Here is a 26562-nt window from a genome sequence, read left to right on the forward strand (position 1 = left end):
ACCGCTACATGGTGCCCTTCGTTAGGCTTGATGGGGTGGGCTCATGCCTATGAACTGGTATCTCCACGAAAGGCAGAGAGATGCCGGGACTCTGGATTCTCCCTCCTGCATCTGTGCCCAAGACCAGAGGAGATCCTGACCGCTGCATCCTGCCAGAGAAGGCTCCAGCGAGCATCCGAAACAGCTGTGTGTTTTCTCCCGCACAACGTGAAAACCCCAAGAGCCACAACCGTACCTTCCTCCACGACCCTCCTTAAAGCTCACCACCACTCGGACGCCTACAAAGCCCAGCATGGCCAGGCTGAAGCCATGCTGCTTCTGTTCCTCTTCCCTTCTTTTTTCCCCTCAACTCCCTTCTTGTACCCACAAATGCAAAGCAAAAACATGCACGTAAGTAAAAGTGGAGCCAGTTCTTCACCAGCTTTGTTGGCCCATACATTGCCCCGCACCATCATCTGCTCCCTGTTGATCTTTGAATTTAGGCTCCAAGCTCTTGGAGGCAGATCTTGTCTCCCACGGCATCTATGCAGCACCCGGCATAATAGAGTAGTGTTGGATTGAAGGCTTTGACCACTAGCACTATATAAATATCTAACCAGCCTCACATACCCCACAAGAGGAAGGCATGGCTGTCCTCTTCCTTGCTGGCCAGCAGAAAGGGGCTGCTGTTCAGGGGCAGGAGAAATGTACCCTTAGGAGAAGCACAGCAAAGGCAGCAGGACCTTGGGGAACTAAGCTTGCCTCGCAGTATATTGGCCTCTGTATTTGTCCCCACGTAGGCCGTGTGGCCAAATAAAGTTTACCGCATGTCTGCATGCTGGACTGGAGGAGTGGTACAAACAGCTCCCTCATTCAGTGCCCAAGCCAATTCCCTCTGAAGTCAATGGGAGGTTGACTTGGGGTCTTTTGGGACACAGAGTTAGCCTCAAGCATTTCCCTAGGGACATACAACAGCATATCATAAAGGAGACATGGATGTAGATTAAGGGCACCCACTATCAAGCTGCCGGCTTTTGACTGTCCAAGATACTGAATAGTGCACGTTGTGGATGTATTGAATATACAGCAGCTATGCTGTAAGCAGAAGCAAGTTTAAGATGGTATTAGCAGTTGTTGCTAGGGCAATTAATGCTCCTTTTTGCTAGCAAAGTACTTGCCCAATGACTGTTTGACAGTCTGGTCTGGGAAAAAGTGAGTGGTAATCTAGGATTTGGAAAGGTGGCAGATCAAGAGGCTTTGTTACAGCAGATTAGTTTTGGCACAGACGGCGCACAGGGGTACAACCTGCTCCAACAAAACAGCTGAAGCAATGCAAGGCATTTCACCCCATGTCCTGGGAGCATCACATCCCTCTTCTCTGGTTTAATCACTGGCATGCCAGAAGCTGAAGCCAGGACTCCCTTTAAAGCTTGTGAGTTGGTGGCTGCTTATAATACTGGGCCTTCTAGGGTGTCTCTAGTAAGTACAACACCTTACCAAGGGAGGAGTCCCCGAAACCCAGGGAGAACCATAGGAGTAGCAAAGAAGCCATTCAGAAGTGTTTTAAGTGGCGATGAACACTCCCAGACTGATCCAGGGTCCCCCGAAACCGAGGGAAAGATGCCAACTTCAACAAGCTTCAGTTCAAGGCCGAGTACCACGTTTCTTTTTCTTTTCAGGGAAACACAGAACTTGTAAGCAGCAGCCGGAGCGATGCTGTCCAGACAGAGCAGCCTTTATTTATGCAGAGCAACAGTTCAACACGGACAGCTGCAGCGCAACCTTCCTTCACACCGCCGTACCAACGGGCTGCGACGCCATGTGCCAATTAACAGCCTTGGCCAGCCAGCTCCTAATTAATTCTTTGTGCTTAAATAGCCTTTTTTTTCCCCCAGCACAGGATCTCAAACCATTTTACAACGAGTACAATGAGCCTCGCAGCGCTCCTGTGAAGCGGGGGCGCGTTTTTCTACTAGTCTCATAGATGGGTACGTTCCAGCTTGCAGAGAGGCGGACTGATTTGCTCTGAGCCTTGCAGAGTTTATCTGGAAATACAAGGCAAGGGTCCTGATTTGGAGATGCACCATCTGGGATCAGAGCAAACAGTCCTCCCACCTCCAAGCCCTTCTTAGAAATTTGGGGAGAAACTCTTGGCAGGGATGCATCAGATCTGAGGTTCCTCCTACATGTGAAGCCAGCCAATGCACCCTACTCAAAGGGTTGCTCACTGCAAACCCTTGGCGTCAAGAAGAGCAACCGGTCCAGACCTCCCAGTGCACCAAGGGAACAGAGTGACGCCAGCAGCGGCTTTATCAGATGCCCCCCTGAGTGGGAACGGTGACATTTGGAAACGTCAGTAATGTAAACAATGAGAAAGGAAGTTAGAAAAGGAAACCGTGGAGGGGGAAGCCGAGACTGCCCAGGTCCATTGTGACCACGTTAGCTGAGTCAGCCCAGGGAAGGGGAGAGGAAGTGGAGACCGCACCCCTCCAAAAAGCAGATGGCAACACACCAGGCCAGGGGAGCAGAGAGAGGCTGCGGCAGGTGTCCCTGGCAGAGATGCAAACCAAATACCCGACTGAGGGCAGGGGAAGTTTCAAAAGTGTCCTCCGTCTGCTGACCACCTGGGCAGCTGGTCTCCTCAGGGTACCTCCCCCTGCCCCTGCCCGCCTCCCCTGGGGAACAGACGCTGTCCATCAGCTCCTGCGGGCACTACTGCTCCTGCCCAGCCGGAGCCTTGCTGCCCAAACCATTTTGGGACCAGCTCTGGAAGCAGTGAGATGATTTCTACTTTTCCAGTCCAGACCTTAGCAACACCTTTGTGGGGAGCATCAGGTCGTCACGGTGGGCTAAGAGCAGGAGAAGCCCTGGGTTGGGAATTAGCAGTTCATGGATAAAAATCTCACCTCTTCTTTTATAGCTGACAGAGGGATAAGTGGGACGTGGGTGCCCAGCACTCAGGAGAGCCAGCTGAGCTCGCGGGCACATGAGAGCTGGGTTGGGAGCAAAGAGCAAGAGCTGCTAGGAGCTAGCTTGGTTTTTCTCAGACTTTTTTTTATTGCTACTGGTGCAGAGGCATCCGTCACCTTGCCGGCGGCAGGGACAAGATGCTCCCCCCACACATGCAAAACAGAAATGCTCCAAGTATCACGCTCTCCTCTTCAGACTCCCCGTACAGTTTCATCAGCTCCGCCGTGCACGTCCCTGGACGACACAGCCATGCAGCAATCGCACAATTTAGAACCAGTTAAAGCCAGCAAGATTTTGTTATTCCCGTTACAACAGCCACAAATAACATTTCAGCGTTTGCTGGCAATTGTCGGCCAGCAGTACGCACCGTACCACCATCCTGCCGTGCTTCGAAACCAGAACTGCAAGGGACATTTTCAGCTGGGTGGGGAGGAGAGGTGAGTGGGAAGGGCTTTTGAACAGAAAGCATTTATTTCTTCATGCCCTTTGGGATGAAAAAGCAGTTTGCGCACAGCCTTGATGGCGCCCTAGTGCTTCGTGGCAATAATTAAAGGGTATTTGCTTTCACGGGAGTGATCTTCATTTGCCAGGATGCCAAAATTACATTGTGCTCTTCCTGTCCTCCTTGGAGAGAACATGATGTGAGCTTGGCCGGCTAAGAGATGCCATCTGGAGCAAGCACAGGATGCCTGGAAACAGAGTTTAAGTGCTGATATTAGACCCATTATGTGGTGCTAGACTGGGACCTAGATGTTTTAAACTATGTACCACTTGGACTGATTAGGCGATAAAACTGCAGTCTGGAAGCCTTTCGCCAAGCCATTCACATAGGCTGTCAGGTCTTGTGTCGAGATTTGGCATCTCATTTCTAGCTGTTCTTATCCTGTGCACTGCTAATAATGAATGTCAGGGGAAAAAAAAAAAATCAGGCTACCCTGGCCTGAACTTCCCATGTTAAGACCAGATGGTAGAGGAGACCTGCTGCCTTGTCCTGCATCACCATACATGCCAGTCTTTCTACTGGGACAAAAAAGGAGCCATAATCCCTACGCAGCGGGGTATCAATGGCTGGCGACCTCCCACATAGCTCAGCAAGGCCAAAGCCAGACCCTTGGGCATCTACTGAAGCTAATGGGATTTTAAGGGCACTCTGCACCTAAAAGGCAGCTGGCTCCTTCACAATAAGGAGCATAAAACAGCAACTCACTGATGAGATTTAAGGGGTCCTTGGAGGGACAGTAAGGCAATAATGTTGTGTTGGCCTTCAGGAAATCCCAGGTTGATACGATATCTCAGCCCTTAAGGGGAGGGAGTGTGGAGAGGAGAGGGGGGAATTATTTAAATATAATATGTTTCCTCCTGTCGATTGGTAAATCAGATTAAAGAAAAACCGTAAGAAAACAGCAGTCCCTGGAATACAATTCATGTTGCTGCATTGTTAAATTATGTATTAGCTTTATGCCAGGTACAGTTATAGTAGAGCACCATCTGTTTCCCAATATGGTAACTCACAGCCATAGTAGCAGAGATTTACTTTTATAATTCCTCTTGGTATGCGCCGAGCTGATGAGCGCAGTGTCTACTGCAGAGGAAGGAGTCTGTCACCTGCCGACTGCACATTTGGGATATACCCTAGCGAAGGATAGGTTACAGATTATTTATTCCCAGACATATGGGATGTGCTTATGATGCCAACTCTAATGAATAGCTCTTGATGATGCTACGCATCCTCCAAATATTGCAGGAGAAGCACATTCTCCAGCTGCTTGTTCATCGTGCCAGAGCACACTTATATCAGCAATTTCATTTCTTTACATTCTGCGGATGGCCAACAGCATTTCATTAGGATATCCTGATCGTAGGATGGAAAAGTAAAAAATTTCCAGAATCCATAAACTGAGATTTAAGAGCATGCGAATTAAAAGATTAAATGCAGCATATGACAAAACATTAAGTGCATGAACATATCAGAGATGGATTTCAGTTCTCTACTTCCACGTGATTTCTGCTGGTTCTTCAGTGGTACCAAAGCCACTAGGACATCAGCAGAGCGGATGGCGCCACAGTTACTATATAACCAACTAGGCTACTTTCCATTGCTTTTAAACTAGAGCCAAGACTCAGTCTAGAATATAACTGCAGAGGTGAAATGGGCTTGCAGATGGAGGCCTACTGGGATGAAGAAGATTCCCCACTGGAAGATGTTGGCCAGCTGCTATTCTATTCGCATATCTCCCTCTGCTGGTCAGACCAGCACATCTACTTTTAAGGGACATTATGCTTAAAAAGAATGTTAAAAAGCATCCCAAATTTCTTACCCCTCTCCACCTCCACCCCTGCATACTTCCCTGTCTGGGACACAGATGAGAAGTGCTCTTCAAGGAGAGAGCAACCTGCTGGCAGGTGAGGGTCGGCAGGGGATGAGTGGTTACATCCCAAATGAAAGCAAGCCCTTCCAAAGCTTCCCTCCCTTGCTGAACAGTGTTCATCCAGCATGGACACACTAGGGAAGCAGAGCTGCAGACACAGCTTTGACTAGATGTGACGAAAGTCTCACTTTGCCTTCGCAGGATGCAAGGCTGAGTGGGTGCAGACAGGTGCATGGATGCAGTGGTCTGGCCCTTTGCTCCAGATTCCTCTTGAAGACCCCCAGTTGAGGGCAGACTGGACAAGCACCTAGCTGGGGTCGTCTGACCCCAGCACTTTCCTGCTCAGGGCAGACTCGATGACCCGCTGAGGTCCCTTCCGACCCTAACATCTATGAATCTATGAACTGTCTACAGCTACTGTTGAAGTTTTAGTTTTTCTCCTCCTGAAGGCTTTGGCCAAAGCTATTCTGGCTGTCAGCTGTCCCAAAAAAAGGTGCCCCATGCCACTGTGCACCCTGCATGTCTGTAGCACAATTTTTCACTTGCTTGGGAATACACCCAGGATCCTAGGTTGGCAGGGCAGCTACCAGGGGACAGCAACAACTCACACAGGGCAAGCCTATCCCTAATCTACACTGGGGCACAGGATGCTCCCAGTTCCCAGAAAGCACCAAGTTGTCTTAAGCAACCTGTGCTCCCTCCCCAATCCTGCAGAGAAATGTGGCTCAGTGCAACGGAAAATTCAGCAATCCCTGCAGAGCTCATAAGAAACCTCAGAGCTCCTACTCTTCTCTTCAGGCTTTTCTTTTTGCATCACAGACTGGTGTTTCTCCCTCTCTGAGCCAGTCTCATACTTCTAAACGGGTAGACAGAGGTTCTCTCCCATGTCCCCTTCTTCAATGCCTTAACTCCTTCGAAAAGAAGGCAGATTTTTTAAAAACCAATTAACCCTTCTAAAAATGGACCCTATCTTAACAACAAAATAAGCAGGGCTATAAAGCTCTTGTAGCATATCTTTATTTGTAAGTGCGTCTTTATTTGATGCTTTCTTTTTTTTCCCTTAAAACTGGGAGGTAAATTTGGGTGCATCTTAAATTCAAGGGAGTCTTCTATTCCAAGGAATACGGCACACTCTCCTCATCTGAGATCATGCCTGCTTTTCAATAACTAATACAAACTACCTACCACAATAGGCTGCAAAATGATTTGAAAAAAACCCCCAGCTTCATCGTGCCATAAAATTAATTCCAGCGCCTCGTGTTCTCATGGGAGGAAAGACAGACAATTCCCAGTGTTACAGGAACGTTCAGTTTATACTAAATATCATTTGATCCAGGAAAGTAAATTTACTACAAGTGTGTATATCTCTAAATTTACATAAATTCCCACCTATGGGCTTTTGAATGGTAGGAGGGAGGGGGGTGTTAATGCTATTTGTTGCATCTCAGATCTAATGCACACGAGCCCAAAAAATAAGACGATACCAAATCACTGTGCTGTCAGCATTGCATGCACAGCTCAGAGAAAAGGCTGTTCCCAATATGAACTTGATGTATGTCTGTTATCACAAAGCGCAGGATAGCAATGCTAAAACTCCCCCCCCCCCCCCCCCCCCGTCTTCACCCAGAGCAGAACTGAGCATCAGTATTTTACCACGTCATTTTTCCTCATTCCCTCTCCCCTTCCAGCAATAAGTAATTTATAGTCTGCAGAGCAAATCACGAAGCATCCAAACACAAAGCCAAATGCTTTCCACAGCGAGAAGTCATCCCAGCCCACATCATGTTCAGCATCACTATGCCCGTGTTTGTGCTGTGCTTTATTTCAGCGACAGCTGCCTGCTAACTACAGGCATTGCAGGAATTCGGGGAGTGTACTCATCCACTTCATCATGCATTCCTCGAATCCATGCACCATCAAGTCACCCCAGTGACTGATTAAAGAGGCCTCCTTTGGACGATGAAACATGAAATGCCTGGTGCAGACCACTCAATTTGCAGAACCTAACTCCAAATCTGTATGTGATCACATCTCTGACATGCTAAACTCCATGTTGCAAGAAGCTTTTGTGTCTGTTCATACCTTTAGCTCCGGTGCAGTCTTCTGTTTCGACTTAATCCTTGCTTGTAATATCCTTCAGCTTTCCACCACGAGGTGCCGATTTCATCCTTCTAATTCCATCATGCCTCCATCTCCTTTATCCAGATCTTTCACGAAGTGCTACAGCAGAGAAGACAGAATATCCATTTCTGTTAAGAAAAAAAAACCACACACAACTCATGCATCCGAACCGTGCGCTGCTTTCTATTCATTCCCGAGATTCGCTAGCCCCATCCGAGACTGCCAATAAACCTGCTATGTACACAAATTAGCTGGGTATACAAATTAACAAGCTCTATTGCCAAGATATTTGTACACAAATTAAACTGTGGCATTCCTCCCCGCTAACGTCTCTGGGTGCACTACTTCCCAACAGCTTCCAGTGATGTGTGTTTCGGTTCATTAGAGATGCAAAACCAGTCTTGCTGAACATCTTTTAAGTTCATCTAGGCATAATTCTGTCTTCCATTAGATTAATGAAGTGTTTCCAAGGTACAGAGATATACATGTTAGCTAATTACTGAAGTCAGAGCGAGGCAGATCTCTTAAACAAACCCATCCTGATGGAGCTTTGTACTACTAATTATGAAAATAGATGCAGCGAGTTCAGAGACACCTGACAAGCAGTTCCTTAGAGTGGGCGTCTTGAGGCACCTCTCTAAAACCCTTGTCCACACAGCAAATGCTGGAGATTGCCACCCTCCCAGAGCTAAGCCTCTGTGCCCCAGGGAAAATGGACCTTGTGATAATAGTAAATGCCCTAGCAATATTTTTTAGACTTTTTGCCTCCTCTCCTTTCTCAGGGTATGGAAAGCTCCGCTTGGGCTCAGTTGCATTTAGCTTTTAATGAGTTTTACACATTAAAAAACTCACAGTTGAGACCTGTAAGCCAATTCTATCTATGTGAGGTACTTATAGAGCCCTCACCATAGCATCCTAGAGCCTTAAAACCCATTTATCTTCTGCATACTGTTTCACTGAGCGGCTAAGTGAGATGCCCCAGGACCCAAAGGAAGTCTGTTGCACAGTAGAGAAATGAACCCTTGTCCCAAGTTCCAGATAACCCCTTTTACCCACAGGTCCTCCCATTCCCCCTCTGTTTTGGAGCAGACAATTTTCTGCCCTTTTTAGCATTGGGCTAAAAGGACTGGAGATGATTTCCTGTGACAAGCACCATGGATAACTGGAGCAGCACATTCACAGAGGTAAGATCTGCAGGGCAGGGAGCAGGGCAGTCCCTCCTCTGAACAAGACCAAACTCACATGTGCATGTTCAATAGAGGACCCCCTTCATTACAATAATCTCCAATAGCATGAGGCAGCACAGACAGTGCCCAGGTTCATTCCCAGTTGCACTGATTGGGACATTTCTCCCAGCTTCAGGGGCTGATGACAGCACCACTTTCATTCCACTTGTACCGGGGCAGGAGGAATCAAACACACTGCTCATTGCACAGGCGCCGCACGGCATTCAAAAAGACCCTTACACACGCACACAAATAGCAACAGGAACGGCACCATTTCTGAGTTTACTATCAGCAATTTACAGTGGGTGCACTATATGTAACTGGCCCCAAACCACCCTGTGGAATGAGGATGGACTACCAGTCTTGATGCATCTTACTGCGGATTACAGCACATGCTGACTGACTGTTTTAAGAGGCTGTGGTCTGTGACCATTACATCTGCAGTGCCTTTTCTCTATACGCAGCGATTTTCTGCAGCCGTCTCCCCACGAGAGGGCAGGCTGTGCAAAACTCCAACTTCGTCTCAATCATTACTGTAGTCCAAGAAAATCAACAGTGCAAAGCATAAAGGGGTCTTCAATTTGTGGGCCTCTCTTTGCATGCAAAACCCCCAGCTGGGTGGCGTGAGCAAAACTTGTGTTTGTTCACACACGTCCAGTTACTTAGTTCTCACAGACAAGTGGCTCTTTCCACACAAACAGGGCTGTGGGCAGCAGTAACTATATTCACTGCTTGCTTTTGACATTTCACATGTGTGCCTCTCAGCAATTAACCCCTGAAGGTGCTTTACTAAGAGTTGTGGCAAAGAATGGGTGCAAAAATGAAGAATAGATCAAAAAAAGGTGCAATCGTCAATGCCTACCTCTTTCTACATATATAAATAGAGTAGCTGCATGCACAAACGGGCACCTCCGTGTCTAGACCGCAGTAATATTGAGTGTTTCACTAAAGGAACTCATCCTCTCCAACTCTTTCCCACTAGTGCTAACTCACTAGCTGCCCGACATGTAACCATGAACTATGGCTGATCTCTTTTATTGAACCAACTCCATGGATGGGATAGACACAGGCAAGCTTTTGGGAACCACAGTAGCCTTCCTTTGGCCTCTGGGAGACAGGATATAAGAGGAATTATTAGGTAGCCAAGCGGCAGAAGAGATGCAGTCAAGACCTGATAATGGAGGAAATGGGATTGTTCAGGAGGGTCCTTATCACCGAAGAAATACAGAGGTTACAGACTACCATGTGGATTAGGGTACCAATATGTGGCCATGTATTGCAAAATATATGTCCATTGCAAAAAAATTATATATGTGTGTGTGTACATCATGTTATATACATATATATACATACACATACACACACACACACACATATGTGTGTGTGTGTGTGTGTGTCATATACATCTCTCACACATGCACACACTCTTACCAAGTAACACAAAGCATATCTTTGCCCACCACAAAGCCAAAAACATCAGTCCCATTCAACTAAACTGATGAAGATTAATGATGGCTCATCCATAAACAACAGACTGATCTTTTGTGTTCCAGCTCGAAATAACTCAGAGCTTTAAGGAAAACTGATCCCCTTCCCCACAAAGATTTGCTTCAAAATCTAGCCCCGAGTTCTTTTACATTACACTGCTGAAATTGTGAAATCTGGCACTAATCTGGTATGTAACTAAGAGGCTTTGGGGCAAACCTGTTCCCTTGGTAAATTCTCACCAGTCTTTACTAGCCTCCAGCAAAAATATTTCACTTCTATTAATAGGTAGTTAAAGCAATCAGAATAGATTATTAAGTTTCCGAACGGAGGTGGGGAGACAGAGAGACTTGCCCAACCCTTTGGGATAGTGTACATATTATGGAACGCCTGATCCAAAGCCTGCAAAAAACCCCATTTGGAGTCTTTCTGTTGGATTCAGCCCATACAAACCAATGGATGGACTGTCACCAGGTGTGACCCAGCATAGATCACTGACTTCAGAGCAAGGCAAAAGCCAACTGAGGGTCTAACCCTGAAGACGTGTATTTAAACACACCTTGACACATCTTCTTCCATGACCACTGCAATGGACCGACTTTAGTTCTCAGACAGCCAAAGTCAACATGATGCAATGTGGAGTAAAAAAGGCCTTATAGACCCAAAGGGACCACTGGGCCAGTATCCCATGCTGTGCCGTATTTCAGATACATCACTGTATAAGCCTGAGACATCACTGTGCGGTGAGACAGTTCACCCAACTTTTGCTCAGTGCTTCCTGTTTGCTGCACAACATGCACGAAGACCCTACTGCAACAATCGGGTCCATGAGGCTGGAACGTAGCATCCAGAACCAGCTTAGCAAAGCAACGTGGCTCAGTGACAGTGATTTTCGGACCGTCACTATAAAGAAAGACATTGTCGCAGAAATGCTAAAATAAAACGTCAGCTGTTTAATGTTAATTTTTTCCTCCACTGAGCCACAAATAATCTTAATTCTAGACTATTTTGACACCAAGGTTAATTTACCATCCTAACTGTTTTCAAAATATTTCCCTCGGGGTCTGATACGCTTCTTTGTACCTTGGTAATGAAACAAGTGTAATCAAGAGAAACTTACTACGCTTCCCGGCTTCTTTCCTTTACGAGTGCGCATCACAATTATTTTTTCCATCTTGATACCTTTTAAAAGGTTGCTGGAATAATAAGACACTTACAAGACCCATGAAGTCTACAGTGGAGGTAAATCTGCTTCCCCCCCACATCAGTAAGATTGCAATCCTCCCCTTAACAGATGTATACCTTAAATTGAAGCAAGAAAACGAACAACGATCACATTCTGGCCTCTTACTAGAAAGTTGCCCTCAAGCAATTAAACTCCACTGACGAGTTTGCCAGGCAGGCAGTACATGAAGTCATTGTTTTTGAGACACCTGCGGTGGCTCAGATGCATGGGTTGAATGAAAAATTAAAATCAATCACAATTCAGGATTTCCTATTATGAATCCAGCTTTATGTGCATGGGGAGTTTCACTCCTATAGAAATGTATTGGGGAAAATAAGCGCTATTGAATTAATTAGGCAATCCTTTCACTGAACAGCCAATACTGACTTCGCAAAATGTTCAGGCTGGATTGTTTAACTTCGACTGCTGGAGCTGCATTGTTAAGTGTTCGCTCAATTTTAAAGCAGTGCATGGAAAATAAAAGCACTCTGCTGTGCCTGCGTCTTTCCCAGAGACCTGAGGAACCAGGCGATACCCAAATGTTTGTCTAAATCTATACAACCATGCAGTTGGTCCAATAAAAGATATCACCCATGGAAACTCTTGGAAAATAAACATTTGCGCAACGCTGCTCATGGATAAGAACAGACCCAAAGGAAATGGTGCTGGTATAAAACACCGAGTCCAATCCTGATCCTACTGGAGTCGATGATAACATTCTCATTAATATAAATGAGAAGAGTAACTGTTAAGATGGCCAAAGAAATATCAATCAGAATCTCAGAATTGGGCTCAATTCACTCCTAATTATCCCAGCTCTAAACTGAGTAATTTTGATGGGGTTACACCCTGTAAAACTGGAGTGATGTGGTTGCAATCAGACTACGTTTCCAACCACTAATGAGGACCATCTTGTTTCACTAATGCAGATGGATCTTTCCAGGCCATCGCTGTATCTGAAAGATGAATTAGTCTGCGAATTATAAGCAAAACCTCTCAAAGCCTTTTAAATTTTTTTTAAAGCAATACAAGAGACACTTTCCCATTCACACAACAACACTGAGCAGGTCTGTGCACCTTAATATCTAAGGGGTGCAGCACAGAAAAGCTGCAAGAGAACCATTTCCAAATAAACTGGTATGTGGCTAGTTTATTAGATCTATCCAAAGAAAGTGAGGCCATTTCCAAGCCTATTTACCAACGGGACTTCAGAGAGCGGTTATTATTTGGAGATTGCCCATTTCTGTTTTGTATGGATTGAATAAAAGGGTGAGAAATACAGCATACCTCCATATTGCAGTTAAGGGGAAGAAACTCCATTAAGCTCCGGCTGTAAGTGCCTAAGCGCGATTTCCAAAGAGGTGGTTTTGATATATGATACAATCATAACCCGAAGCCTTCAGCCTACCAATCATGTTAGCATGGGAGGAGAACGTTATTATTACCGAGTAACTAGACTGTCGTTGCTGAGAGGCATCCTGCTTTGCACAGGCACAGAACAAGTCATCAGAGGACTGCGCGCTACTAACCAAGGAACCAGCTGTCCACCTCGTGCACAATCGTCTGCTTCACAGAAAGAGAAGCGAGAACAGCAACACCGCCCATGGCATAGTGTGTCCTCTCAGCACAAAGGCCAAGAATTAAATGGACAAAGATCCACGCGACCCTCCACTCCCAGATCCCAATCAGGCCACTAAAGGCCCCATCCTACACCAAAGTCAACAGAAGTTTGGACTGAAGCTGGGAGAAGAATCAAGCCCAAATTGGTTATTTCAGTCACCCTTACTCAGGCAGGAAATGTGGGCCACCAGCTCATTTGCTGGCCCCATCTTTCACTTCTAGCTTCATTTAACAATGTCAAACTTTTCCCAATGGACTTGCTGAATTGGGGAGATCCTGCTTTTTGCCAGTAATGGGATGGGTCAAAAAGGAGCAAATTCTCTGTAGGCTGCTCTTTCAAAGCATAAACTACTTATAAAAGCAAAGGAGGATGCATATAGTAGCTCCATTTCACAGGCCAAATTTAATTGTACTCACAACTGCTCCATCAAATGATCCTGCTAAAGAGTCAGAGCGGGTCAAGGAGGAAGGGTTGGAAGCTGCATGTCACCAATGCAATGAATCAGGACAAAGGTCTGTCAGATAATTATTTAGCACAGGACTTCCTTTCAGAGCATGGTGGCCATCGTTACTGATCAAAAGCTCCAGGGGGTCCCACGGGCTGGGCCCAAAACAAGGGAAGCCAAGCAGCAGGGCGGAGAAAGCAAAGTCGCCATCCACCATGGACCATCCTCCATGTAGAAAGGCCAGAGCTAAAACTGCATTAATCAGTCATGCCATTTGTTGGGGCTCAGAGCAGATTCACAGCCCTGGAGCCAGTGACGGCAGGTCTACCAAGCAGGCCACACTACTATTTCTGAGGAGCCTGAGGACAGAGGCCTGGGTATCTCTGGCCAGAGCTGCACAGCTTGGGGACGCGATTTTTGATGGGTTTTTAATGCATCTCTTTTTTCCAAGCCTTTACCACTCCCAGTCACGCAAGTGAGGTGAGGGAGGGGACAAATATAGGGCCAGCTTTTCTCTTTACCCTTCAGGTAGCCTAAAGGGCTTGGCTTCCCTTTGGCACCTTAACATATGAGAAGGAAACATGGGCATTGCCTTTCCAACCAGGTCTCTGGCTTCTTGCATTGCTTTAATTAGTCTATTGCTCTATAAAACCTTCCAACCATTTGACCTGCCCTTCTTTCTCACATATGCCCACAGTGCAATGATAGAAGTATATAACTACCCGTCTTTCTGTTGGCTTACACCACGTAACCCTGTAAGCTTCTCTGCCATTGTCAGCCTCTTCCACCAACTCTTATCCATCAACTGATGCAGGCTGCGGGATATCCCGGCAGCTACAACCAACGTCAGCTGCTTTGCAAATGAACAAATTATGCAAGACTAATTAAAAAAAAAAGTATTTTCGGCCTTGTAACAGGGCGCTGGCAACAACAGACAAGCAGCTGCTCTGAAGCAGCAAGTTATGCATTATCAGGAGACAGCTGGCCAGTTTTGTCAACGCTGGGTGACAGCTAGACGGGCTGTTGAGACCCATGCCCCAGCTCAAGTCCAGGCGCTCAGCTTGGTGCTTCTTTATGCAGCGTCCCTGGGTTTCAGTGGAGTTATACCTGTCTACACCCACCGAGAGATGGTGGAGGATCCACTATCTCTGTAGAAATAAGGGAAAAGGCATGTTCCAGTATTGGAGGGGGTCAGTGGTGGAGTCCTGAATAGCATCTCCTCCCAATCCAAGAGGACTCTGTAGAAATGACTACAGCAACTACCATGGGAAACCGCCTGATTGGGGCAGTCTTATTTATGAACTATTACTTTCCATAAAAAAAAAAAAAATACAGTTGGGAAATCTCTTGATGAAGGCTGAAAAACAGCCGTGCATGGCAGGCTGCCAGCAGAAGCATGCATGTAAACCAGGAGTATTCTTGGCTGTCCTCCACAGCTTAAACTGGACTGTATCATCAACAGCAAATCTAGCCAATAAAAAAAAAAAAAAAGGAGTGGTTTTAGGTACTAATCTGCCCCTGATGCTGCAATGATAGATTTTGGTGGTTTTATACATTTTTCTATTATTAAAAAAAATCACTTTCCTTGGCTGCTCTGGGAAAGATCCACCACAAAACAGGCAGGCAGCTCACTCCGTTAAGGCCTTGCTCAAGTTGTAGTTGCTTAAACAAAAAAGGTCATGGCCCTGACACAGGACTTGCCAGTCTATGGCCTGTGTGATGTAGGAGGATGAAAGGAGATGAATGTCGTGGTTCTTTCTAGCGTTCATCCGCGGTCCTACAATGAGCTCTGTGCTGATGCTAGGAACAAGCTGTAGGATCAGGGTCCAACTGACGAGCGCAGTTAAAATGGCAAATTAAAAAAAAAAAAACCCCAAAAAACCAAAACCACACACACAGAATTTCTCAACCTCCATAACCTCTAATACATGCATGAACCTCAGGGCTACCAATGCTCCTTCTTCTTCGGCAATCCCTCGCAGTTGAGAACGATGGTCTTCCGTGACTGTCTTATTGGTGGGTCTGAAGATGGCTGGCAAAGGAAATCCAGGATTGACAGGTTCTGTTGCAACGTGGGCAGGCGTTTCTTCATGGGATGGGTGGCTCCCGATTCTTGGTTCGGTTCGTGACACGCTGGTTCTGACGCTCCCGCTTTCCCGTCTCCTGTTGTCGTTGTAAGTACCGAGATCCTTGCAGCAGACTCTTCCGCCATTTGGGACAGTCCTGGACAACAGTTTCCCACCAGTTGATGTCAATGTTGTATTTTTGCAGATTGGCCTTGAGGATGTCCTCAAAGCGTTTTCTCTCTCTAATGCTCCAACACAGAAGTGCTTTAGTGGAGAGGGTTTTTTTATTCTTATTATAGTGGAGAGCTGTTTTATATAAAATAGCTGAAACAAAACCTTTTAGAGAGATCTGCCCGTCTTCCTCTCAAACAAAGCTGCAGCTCCAGTTTTCTAAGCAACCATGTGCCAAATTCATCCCTGGCATAACTTCATGGGTTTCGGTGCATTTATCCAAGGAATTCATTTTGCACTATGAAGTGGAAAGGTGCATGGTTCATCCACCCTGTGGCAGGCTGAAGGACAACCCCTGGCTATCAAGGGGTTACTCCAGCTCAATTTCCCTGTCTTGCTGGGTTAGTCCTCCGGCAGATTCAATTGTTCAAAAGACAGAAGGGGGAAGAGATCTTTGTGGAAGCCGGACTCCACGTCCAAGCTTCCTGAAACAAGGTCGAATAGCAGCCGGCAAAGCATCACTTCCTTTGAACTGCATTACATGCACTTATTCTCAAATAATAACAGCGAGCCCTCAAAAAAGAGGCCTTGATGACAACCAGTAGTGAGGCCATCTGTCATCTCACAAGCCCCGTCTTCAAACTCCCTCCCCTCTTCCAACCAGAAAAACATTCATTTTCTTAAATCCTTGTGTGGGTTGCCTGGGTCTACAGATGACTCCCTCCATTGCAACACAACAGGGGAGAGGGCTGTAGGGGGCTGGGGCTGAACCTCGTATCTTAAAACACAAGTTTGAAAATTCAAATGCAAAGCAGAACCAGCTCTGTTAAGATGAGGCCATAGCAAGCACATCCCCCTTTCTGTGCGACCCAGTCGCTGCTAAAAGCAATAGACTCAAGCTACGGCAGAGGAAACTGAGGCTGGAGATTGGGAGAAACTTTCCAACTAGGTAGCCAGCATTAGAAACAGCTACCTAGAGAAGCTGGAGAAGGTCCATCTCTGGAAATATTCAAGAGCAGGTTGCATAGACACTCGGCTGAGGTGGTTTGGTCAGGGATGGCCCTGCCTTGAACACAGGGTTGGACTGGATGACCTTTCCAGCCCCACTTTCCTATGATCCTCACACCACCTATTTTCCCTGGCCTTCTACCACATGTAGTAGCTGTGTCTGGATGAACAGCATGTCACGTAAAGAGGTCATGCGTTGTTGGGGAAGAGAAGGAGAAAAAAAAATATTGTGATTATTTGCAGAAAAGGAAATAGATTTCAGTGGTTAGTTTTACTTCTTTAAAATGAAGCAGAAATATGGAGTAATGTAAAGGAAGAAACGTTCAAGATAGCTTACACTGAATAAAAACATGGCCTCATATTAGACTATTCAGTCATTATTACTTATGGAATGCAAATTGGGCTGATTTCAATATAACCAGTCAATGCCGGCTACCTCTCTCTTGTATTGTGCTCGGCATATCATTGCAGCTCTGTTCAGTAATTTCTGTGGGGAATGTGTTTTACATATGCTTCTCTTTAATACCAGCCTGATCTTAGCAAATTATTGGATAAAGATCCTCCTATGGAAAGAATCAGCACTTTCAAAAACACCTTTTGCCCATAAGAAAGCAAGCAGTCATGGGCAAGCAGTCAACCTGCGTCTTGACTAACACACAGAAAAGTCTACAAAATATAAATAAGTAAAATCAAACAGATCAGAGTTATTTGCCTTTTGGAGTGCACATTTCCAAGTTTTCCTCTCTACCCCTAAAAGCCAGAAACCCATTTTATTTTAAGAAAAAATGAGAACAAAGAGTCTATGGTAATCACGTGACTCCGAGAGCTAGAGCTCCATGTAAGGGATAAAACTCCATAAAATACGGTAAGGGGTAAAAAACGTTGATGAAAATTACTTAGGTTAGTCAAGAATGAAGGGAGCCTGGATGTTTCTTGGGCTATTCTGTTTAAACGCCGGCGTATTACAGAGAAAAACATCACCCTCCATTTCGAACACACCTGCTCCTGGTATGCCAGGGTTCAGAAATGGCATTGTTCAAAGCAGCTTGTACATCGTGCACCTGCTGTTCTTCCTACACCAGCTTCAGCAGTATTTGATCTAAGCAAACCTCAGAGCTGGCACCGTCCCCCATGTAAAGATGAATGAATTCATCCTCTGGCTAAGCGTGTCTGTATATTAAAAGCCTCTGCACCAAGCCAAAAGAGAAAGAAGCCTTTGCTGGAAAACAGCGCCTCGTCTGCTCTTCACGAGTAGATCTCAAAGCACTTTACAAAGGAGGCAAATGTCATTAGCCCTATTTCCCAGATACAAAGAGATGAAGCATCTTGCTCAAAACACAGCCGGCAGGCAGAGCTGGAAATACAACCCAGGTCTCGGGAATGCTGGTTCACAGAGCCACGCTACTGCCTGGCAGGCATGACTCTCTCTCTATCAGAGGCTTAAACATGTCTCCAATTCTCTTCTTTTCTTTACTCACTGCATACGAATACCACGCAATTTTTAGCAAAAAATATTTCCCCTGGTTCATGCCCATACAACCACCTCTGCCTAATTCTGGTTGCTCACCTTTCAGATCACCAGCAAAACGGCACTGCTTTGGCCGCAACACAAACAGTTAGAAAGGAACAGGATCCAGCCTCCACCTTCGTTCAAACCAGCTGGCTCATGATACGTTTTTGACCCTAGCATCAGTGATTCAACTTCAAATTGCACCCACCGTCCTTGCTAACATTGTGGGGAATCAAAGAGCCACTGCCAGGATAATCTCTCTCACTGAGACCTCCTAAAGGTGCGAGTATAAAAAGAGAGTCATAATCCCATATGGGCCCAATCCCACACCACCAAAATAGGAGAGCCGTGCTATCATTTTAAATGGCAGCAGGATACAGTCCTTAGCTGGCAGAATCACTTGGCAGATGAACGTTTCGGCCTGCCAGACCCTCTGATCCTGCAAGCATCTCCAGGGTTTGCGCTATTCTTGAGCTCCGCGCTGCGGGCCCGTCTCAAGGATCTGGCATCTGATCTTGAGATGGGAACTTTGTGATGTTTCTACTGACCTCAAAGCTGGAACATCTGCTAAAGTCACAAGCAGCAGCAACAGCTGATCCCAACAGCATGAACATGGCAAAAAAATAAAATAAAATAAAATAAAATAAAATAAAATAAAGAAAAAAAGCCTGCCTTAATAATCACAGAAATATATAGGACTCTCAAAGGAATCAATTCCACACTACCTTCTGTGCCTGTAGAGGATGCCAAAGTCTATGGAGCACTGCCATTTCCACACATCCGTGGTCCAAAGGGAAAAAAGTCTCCTCCCACCAAGCTGAGCTTTGAAGGGGTCCTTTGATTTTTCAATTGTGCAAGCAGATTTGTTTTTGACTGCGATTTAGCTGGGGAAGGGCTCATATGCAACCACCCATCTTCATCCCTGCAAGATGCCCCTCTCAGGAAAAGAGTGGGAGAGGTGCCACTCAGGTCAGCAGACCAGGTATTTCTATGCATCCAATGCTGGGACAGCCTGGCTCACAGTGTCTAGTCTATAGGCAACTGAGCTACAGTTTGCTCGGCACTTCGAGGAACTTCGTGCTGCGTGTCGGTGCTTCGCACCACAGACAGCAGTCCTTATGTTTGTCAAAACTGCTGGATTGCGCTGCACGGACAAGCTCTTGGGTCCTAGTGTATCTAACCACTCTGCACAAGACAAGGAGGATGTGTGTTGCTTTTGGCAACATACCACTCAATGCAGAGACAGATTTCAAGACAATCTGTAACCCTCATGAAAGACAAATCAGTCATTCCAGTTGCTTTCAAAGCTCTCATTTTTCAGAGGTAGGTGGGCCCAAGTCATCCCCTCTCATGTAGCCATGTGTTAGCTCTGCCTTACAAATCCACCTTAGCACAGACATGAAGGGGACCTGCACAGCCACATCTAACAGGTATCAAAGGCCTGCCAAAGCCTAGGTGGCCCATTGGGCTGGGGTGGGGGTAAGTTGTGCCAGCTTCTTTGACCAGGGGCATGTGGGAGTGATGTTCCCAGCATCCCACCTAGTCCAAACCACCAAATACACCAGGTCTATAGGATGAGTACAGGGAGACCCTTGACCTTGTATCTCTTAAGCCGCGGCAGGCACTAGGCACTGCCCCTCCCCACTGCACAGCTACACAGACTGGTAACAGCGAAACCAGGGCAGTGAAAAACGTGTCGGTGGGTCCTGGGGAATGAGGCTCCGCTGCTAAGCAAGTCCCTGGAGCAATAGCAGTATTATCACACCCTGGAAGCAGCTCTGCATTCACCCAGCACTATTTGTTCAGTGTTTTCCACGGGCTTTCTCCCCTGAGAGGATCACAGGGACAAAGAAGGAGCATGAAAGACCAGTGGAAAAATGATCCCTGTAGCACAAAGAAGAAAAGGCCCCTTTCCTCTGACATCCTGACAGTCCTGTCACAGCAATCACAGCACCAACGACAGAGCCACAGCCCCAGTAAATACATAACCCACAGAAATGAAGGATCCTACAAGCTGCTGCAGTTAAATCCAAGCATTTCAGGGCCAGCTTCAAGCAGCAAAACGAAATGGTGACACGGGGCTCTTCCAAAGTACAAAACAATTGGAGATTTATGGCTGATCCCCACCCTGTGCTGCAAGGAACACAGCCCTCAAATTAATCAGTCACGTTTTGTGGAAGAGAAAAGGAAGGCGAGAGAGGGTACAGTGCTAAGGAGAGAACGGTGCATAGTTTCCCAAAGATGTCACTCTGGGCATGGCATAAAAAAGGCGTACGAGGCATTACTTAGCTTTCTTCATTAGCGAAAGCTCCATACACTCCACTCTGATGGCTTTACCCCCCCCCGCCCCGCATCATCACCACTAATAAGTTAGGCAATCATCTGTAACATCATGATTGTAAAGGAATATTACGCTCCATGCCACAGAAACCACTCCAAAATAAATGAGCATCTGAAGTCACCATCTGATTGTGCTGCCACCAGAGGTGCACCAAGGATGATCATCTCCACTGCAAAGGCAGAAGAGGTCAGAGTCTTGGCCAAGTTCACCGGCAAGTCAAAGCCATGACGCCAGTGTTTTAACCTCTGGATCAGTTGAATGACTGGAGAGGTCCAATTTTAATTAGGGAGGAGAGAAGGAATTGGAAAACATTTGCACTTTGTTCTTCCTAAACTCTGGCTCGCTTCTCAATCTGGCCGTGGAGCTCTCGTGGGCGTCTCCCTTTGTCAGGCCCATGCCTTTGGGTGATGACTTGAGCATCATGTGAAAAGCCTCTACAAGGCTTGTGCAGCAGGGAGATGCAGGGCCAGAGCCTCGGGCAACAGCTCGTCCCACAAGACAGAGCTCAAAATAAGCATCCCGATTGCACCCCAGGTGCATGACTAACACCAAGCACCTGCCAAACCTCAGGGACTCGCTGCCGGGAGCAAGGCCCATGCTCTAGTCCCTGGCTCAATCAGGGGGTGTCAAACAAAGCACCCCCTCAATGGACTCCTGCAGCAGCCCCGGCTTTCCAAGGGCAGGGCCGAGACTCCGGGAGGGGAAGGGAATAGACGGGAGGGGGAAATGGGACGTGAATCCTCTGGCAGCCCTGACCCGTCTCAGCAGAGACAAGAGAGCAAGGCTGTGTTTCTGGGGACAGCTACCACCCTCAATTTGACAATTCAAGGAAAGGGGCAATCCTGGATGCAAGCTGCCAGCCCTGCGCTGCCATTCATTTCCTGCTTCACCTTGCTGCTCATCAGTCAGCGCGATCCCAACTTGCTTTCCACTTCTGTTCGGTCTCTCCCTTAGCTTCCTCTCTCATCTTGGTCATCCCATTTCGCCATGCCCTGAGCACCATCTCTGCCCAATCTCCCACCTGCCAGTCTGCCCATGCCTGTCCACATGACTGTTATGTAACGGGGAACAGCCCGAAAGCCCCCTCCAGCTCCGCGTTCGGGCCTAATCCCTGTTGGGGCGGAAGCATTTATACAGTATTACTGGCAAGCTTTAACTAGAAGGGATTAATTTGGCCCGATGCTTTTGGCTCCACTTTGATTTCCAGACGGTCAGAAAATCTCATTTTCTTTACTGTAGGGCTCTTCCCTCGGATCAAAGCTCTCAAAAATCTGATAAACATTTATAGCCCTGCAATGCAAGCAAAGGGCTTTCACACTGCGATACAAGACAGCGTCACCTCTAATATGTCTCAACCCATTCAGCCCTGCTTAGGGGCTGGAAAATTGCACTCATCATGTTTGTGATTGCAGGCACTGCATTTATTTCACATTAAAATCCAGTCTGTCCATCTGGCGGGCATTCAAAATCCAGTGCTGGCAGGCTGTGAACACATGTACGCACACACATGTGCGCGTGCATGCACACATATGCATGTGTACACACATATATAGCGGAGAGGAGGGGCCCCCAAGATGTGAGCGAGCAGAGCAGCTGGTTACCGATCTGTGCAGCATTTCTGCCCCTGGGGTAAAGGGAATTCAGAAAGTGAGATCTTCTCACCAAGGGGCTCACCACATGGCGCGGGATTAATGTAGCACTGTCAGGATATTCTTGTGAAAAGGCGAGTGTGGATGGCTCTAGCCGATTACCTTTCCAGAAAGCAAGCCAGACTGGAGACAATGACATCCCTATTCCCTGTAACAAGCATCTGGCATGAAAGGCCAGGATGCAAAGCCCCAGCTTCACATACTGGACTGTCCATCTCTCCGCACCGCCTGACACATCTGCTGGAGATGTGCGAAAGGGAGCAGTGGATATAGCTTTGTGCCTCTGGTTTTCTCCCAGCAATTGGGAAGCAAAGTGGGAGGTTTGCGGCCTCATTTGCATGTCAATCTCCAGAAGGCTCCTTCAGCTTGCAGCAATTTCATAGCAACTGAACCATATTTATCAGGCAGGCTTGTCCCTTTCTGGCTTCTGATAATAAGAGACAGGTGGCTCGTTATGCCGCGAGAGGCTCCTTGAAAGTCAGCTTGCTCAGCAAACGGCAGAAGTAGGCTGCAGCAATGTGGATAATTAGAGTTCATGCTTCAGGGCAGAAACAGATCCTACTAGATGGAGATCAGGAAGGACTTTTTACTTCAGATACAGAACAGCCCTTCTGCAGAAGCAGAGTCTGGGCAGATTTTAACCTCTGGTCTGAGGGCAAGTCACCCAGCATAGGCACCGATCATCCAACAGTTATCCTGGCCTTATTACATATTTGCTACCTGATAATGGACTAGACCCCTCGGCTGGTGTAAGTCAGGGCTGAGCCATTTAAGTGACTGATTTGCACTATTTCAGGCTTTAGCCTAAAAATCTCTTTCCATTAAACGCGCGCTTTCCCAACTCCACATGGGCAGTGAGACAACCCGAGTCCCAATGAAAGTCCTTTCTGTCTCCAGCTTCTAGGGAATGAAATCAAAGCCGTGCACAAGCAGATGCAACTTCAGTGCAAATGACACTTGGTTAACTCCAGTGACTGAATTTTACCCCGAGATCTCGTGAATGAGGCACCAGGCAGTCATTTCCACACCAAACATCACACAAACCTTGTATTTTAAGCTCAGTCCAAGTATTGCTGGCTGAAGTGAATATTTGTCAGAAAGACAGACTCCCTATGCCCGACAAAGGGCGACTGCGCCGGAAAGCTTTCTAAAAACTCTTGGCCAACTATATGGTCTAATAAAACAACCCCTGCCCTCACATCTACCCAAAGAATCTTGCCTGTCTATTTGTCAGAAAACCTTTTTAAGGGTTTCACCAGAATATCTAGACACTTGACCCCTTCACCCATTTCTAACTCTGTGTTACGTGGCTCAAAAAGAAGTTCACACCTGGCCCCATCTGTCAGGGCAGAGAACAGAAATGCATCTATGCATCAGATGCAAAATATCACTGGAAAAAAACCCAACACTGTCAGAGGTACTCAGCAAGGATGCAGGACAGACATCCGGATTTTACCAATAACACACAAAGAGAAAGTCATGGAAAATGTTCAGTAATAAACTGGATCTTAAATGCTACCATATCCCAGAGCTCAGTTTGGCCCAGATGGCGAGTTACTTTAATGAGAAAGGAGCAGAAATATTATAGGTTCATCAAGGTGCATTTCAGGTAACTCTGAAGTATTCTAATTTGTCAAAGTCCTCTAAAACCATTTAGCTCAGTTGCAGACAGAGTCCAATTTTTAATCCAGGGCACAGTAGCATCCTTATCTGCTCTAAGATGCTTACAGGAAAATATGAAAACAATATCACCATCTCTCTCTATCACATCTGATAGCCCAGGCTAAGTTTTCAGTACCCTGGAGTGACTTCTTAAGAGCTCTGCGGCAGTCAGGACCCAATGAAAACAGATCAACCACAACTCAAAGCCTAACGCACACACAAGGAATCCGCGCTCCTGGTAGAGGTGATATCTTTTATTAGACCAACTAGATTTTTGGAAAAAAAATAAATAATTGCAAACTTTCGGGCATAAGTACCCTTCTTCAGGCATAGAAGAAAAGATTGTAAAAGTTCTTCTGTGCCTGAAGAAGGGTGCTCGTGCCCAAAAGCTTGCAATTAAAAATAGGTTTTTTGCTTGCAAAAATCTAGTTGGTTTAAAACAAGATATCACCTCTACCACGAGTCCCGATTCCTTTTGCCTCTAGACCAATACGTCTACCACCTGGATACTTAACACACACATGCATCTGCAAAGGCATGACTGAATGCCATTCGAGGGCCTTTCTCCTCAGAGCAGAGTCAGGGTAACCTTCCCCCCCACCGTTAGAAGTGTTATTAAAAAAAATAAATAAATAAAAATCAACACCAGTTATAGCCGTCTAATAATAATGATTATACTTGGTCAGACAAAATCACAAAAACTGCTCTGCAAACCTTTTAATTAAGATCTGAGAGAGACATGTTCGATTATCCTCGTTTTACTAGCAAAAAGGCTAACAGATAGCGATGAACGGGACCGTCCAAGACCAAATAGCACAAATCACTGTCACCGTTGTGAAAAGCACCCAGAACCGTCAGTCTCATGCTTAAACAGCGGAAAATGTCTGAAGAAGGGCGATTGAGCCCGAAAGCTTTCAAAAAACTTTTCTCTAATTACTCAGTTCATCTAATAAAAGATATCACATCTACCCAAAGAACCTGGCCTGTCTTCTGCCTTTTCAGAGTTTGAGAAATGCAGATGGGGAAGGGAAGAGATAGAGAACACCCAAGCACTTATTTGCAAGACTACCATTTATTCTCGCAACACCCTTGGGAGAGAAGCACTCAAAGTGATGGGTGGGAAGTGGCACACAGACTCGTTTAATACTTAGCTGGTTTAGAGATGAAAATACATAGCAGTTCCACTATGGTTTCACATCATTTAAAATAAATAGCATCGCAACATACCCTTCCGCAGAGCTGAACTCCAAGCCACCGTTCCAGATAAAAAATACTGACGCCCACCCAGCTGTGCAACGGATTAAAGACTCCAAAACCCTGGGAATATTCTTGATCTGTATTCCCTGAAGAGACTAGTTTTGCAGAAAAATCAGTTTATTATTTATAGCAGAAAACAAGATTGCTTGCTGCCAGCAAGAAAGCCACTTTCAATTAAAGCAAGCAGATATCTTGATATATTCCAGCATATAAATGATATCTGCATTTACACAGCACGCAAATGCCACCCTACAACAGAAATGATTCTTTCTACTGGACATGAGCATAAGTCTTGCTATTGGTCTTACGAGGCTCTGGCTGGAGATTCGTTTTAAGATTATGACATGCTACAATCAGCTGTTTCTCCCTTACAGCTTAAAAGCAGGCTTAATACGTCAGGTTTTCCCAGTGGGCAACTATTCTGCCCAATGAGGAGTCTCCAGTTTTAGGAACAAACAAGATTTTGGGTTCCAAGAATGAAGCACATGATCAACGGCTACTTGTGTTTACTTCATGAGGGCTGGATGTCTAACTACGCACAAATGTCTACACCCAAATGCCATGGAAGCAGGAGAGTCGGAGTCCCAGGCAGCCAGGCGTGCTGATCTGGGCCTGCACTTTGCAGGAGTACTATCCCATTGCTTCTGTCTCAATATGAAAGGCCAAATTACACATTTCCTTACAGATTAGCCTAGGTAGGTAAGTAGTGGAACATGGCAATGAGATGAAAATAGGATGTCAACAAGTCACGGCACTTCACGCAACACAGCAGTGTTACCGTTCGGGATTAGCAGCCAGGGGAATTTTTCACCTGGGTTGGTAAGCCCTTGCTCTTCTCACCAGCACGTGCAATACAGACAGCTTCCCTACTGCCTTTCCTAAGACCCGCACGTTTGATTCGACACAGCCGCTCAAGAAAAGACACTTTGCTGTTATCACCAAAGAAGTGGCTTGACATGTTATATTCTTTCCTGGGTCTCCAAAATGAGACGCACCAGCCAAGAAAACTTAACAGCTTCAGATCCCACTGAGTGTCTCCGGAAGAAAAAAAAAAAACCAAAACACCACTCTTACCCCATCTGTTAAAAAAAAGACACATAGGTATATTTTTTCCAGTCTTTTTTCTATGGGAAAAATTATTCTCCCATGAAAAGATTAACCTTGAGAAGTTAACATCACTCGGGATAAAATTATGGCATGACATTTAAAACTCAAGTAGCTTAGGGAGATTTAGTAATTAAATTTAGACATATCCAAGCTAGCCCAAGGAGAAACGAAGTCAGTAATTTGAAGATGTGATCACGTTGTCTTGCATTCAAGCAACTTCGTTTCAATCTAGGAGAATGATTGCACCTATAATTCAACTAGAAACAACAGCTGAGGACCACGTTGACGAGGATTTCTGACTTCCGATGGCAATAAGAAGGATAATGTGGCTTTGTTCTCTGTACGCTAGT

General features: G+C 46.1%; 1 protein-coding gene across 5 annotated transcripts in view; it reads right to left on the reverse strand.

The window, feature by feature from the left end:
* The window catches only part of FRMD4B (FERM domain containing 4B), a 163153-nt gene that overhangs the window by 113815 nt on the left and 22776 nt on the right, over positions 1 to 26562 (reverse strand). For 3 of the 5 annotated variants that reach the window (XM_019499738.2, XM_059716024.1, XM_019499741.2), the window contains exon 2: positions 7401 to 7538. The gene's annotated coding sequence lies outside the window, so the exon portion shown is untranslated. Of the gene's footprint in view, positions 1 to 7400; positions 7568 to 26562 lie in introns of all 5 variants that reach the window. The other 2 variants (XM_059716022.1, XM_059716023.1) reach the window with 1 other exon arrangement.

The sequence above is a fragment of the Alligator mississippiensis genome, chromosome 12 (assembly GCF_030867095.1).
Source record: "Alligator mississippiensis isolate rAllMis1 chromosome 12, rAllMis1, whole genome shotgun sequence".
NCBI classification, from domain to species: domain Eukaryota; kingdom Metazoa; phylum Chordata; order Crocodylia; family Alligatoridae; genus Alligator; species Alligator mississippiensis.